This window comes from Nannospalax galili, unplaced genomic scaffold (assembly GCF_000622305.1).
Source record: "Nannospalax galili isolate Female #2095 unplaced genomic scaffold, S.galili_v1.0 scaffold335, whole genome shotgun sequence".
In the NCBI taxonomy this organism is placed as follows: Eukaryota; Metazoa; Chordata; class Mammalia; order Rodentia; family Spalacidae; genus Nannospalax; species Nannospalax galili.
The window spans coordinates 2,132,251-2,133,440 of NW_008337842.1; positions in this window are offsets into that span (position 1 = coordinate 2,132,251).

The window sequence follows — 1,190 nt, forward strand, 5'->3', positions numbered from 1 at the left end:
GGACCAGAAAAGAAACTCTCCAAGGCACATCATAGTAAAAACACTACACGAACAAAACAAAGAGACAATTCTGAAACCTACAAAAGAGAAACAACAAGTCACGTATAAAGGAAAACCCATTAGGATTACAGCTGACTTTTCAGTGCAAACTATGAAAGCCAGAAGAGCCTGGACCACAGTATTCCCAGTTTTAAATGACCACAGATCCCAACCCAGATTACTATACCCAGCCAAAATGTCTATTATAGTCAAAGGGGAAAGAAAAAAAATCTTCCATATAACTCTGGAAAAGTACAGCTATATCAAGTATGTAAACAGAAATTAAAATGACAGGTTTCAATGCCCATCTTTCATTAATAACTTTAAATATTAACGGACTGAACTCCCCAGGCAAAAGATACAGACTATGTGAATGGATTAAGATACAAAACCCATCTTTTTGTTGTCTGCAAGAAACTCATCTCACTTTCAGGGACAGACACTATCTCAAAATGAAAGGATGGAAAAAAATATACTAAGAAAAAAGCAGGCATTGCAATTCTAATATCTGACAAAATAGACTTTAAACTAAAACTAATCAGAAGAGACAAAGAGAGCCACTTCATTTTGATCAAAGGAACAATGAATCAAGAAGATATTACAATCATGAACATATATTCACCAAACTCTGGGGCACCCAACTTCATAAAAACAATACTAAAGGACTTTAAGACCTAGATTAACCCCAACTCATTCATAGTAGATGACTTCAATACCCCATTGTCTCCATTAGATAGGTCCACAGGGCAGAGACTTAACAAAGAGACATCCGAAACAGACATCTACCGAGTATTCCACCCAAGCACCAAAGGACATAATTTCTACTCAGAACCCCATGGAACCTTCTCCAAAATCGACCATATACTGGGGCACAAAACAAACCTCAACAAATACAAAAAAATTGAAATAATTCCATGCATTCTATCAGACCACAATGCAATAAAGCTTACAGTCAACACCCGAAGAAGCCCTAATCACCACATGAACACACAGAGTTTAAATAACACACACCTGAATGATGAATGGGTCAAAAGAGAAATTAAGAAAGAAATAAAAGTATTCCTGGAATTAAATAAAAAGGAAAATACAACACAACAAAACCTCTGGGACATGCTGAAAGCAGTTCTTAGAGCGAAATTTATAGCTCTAAG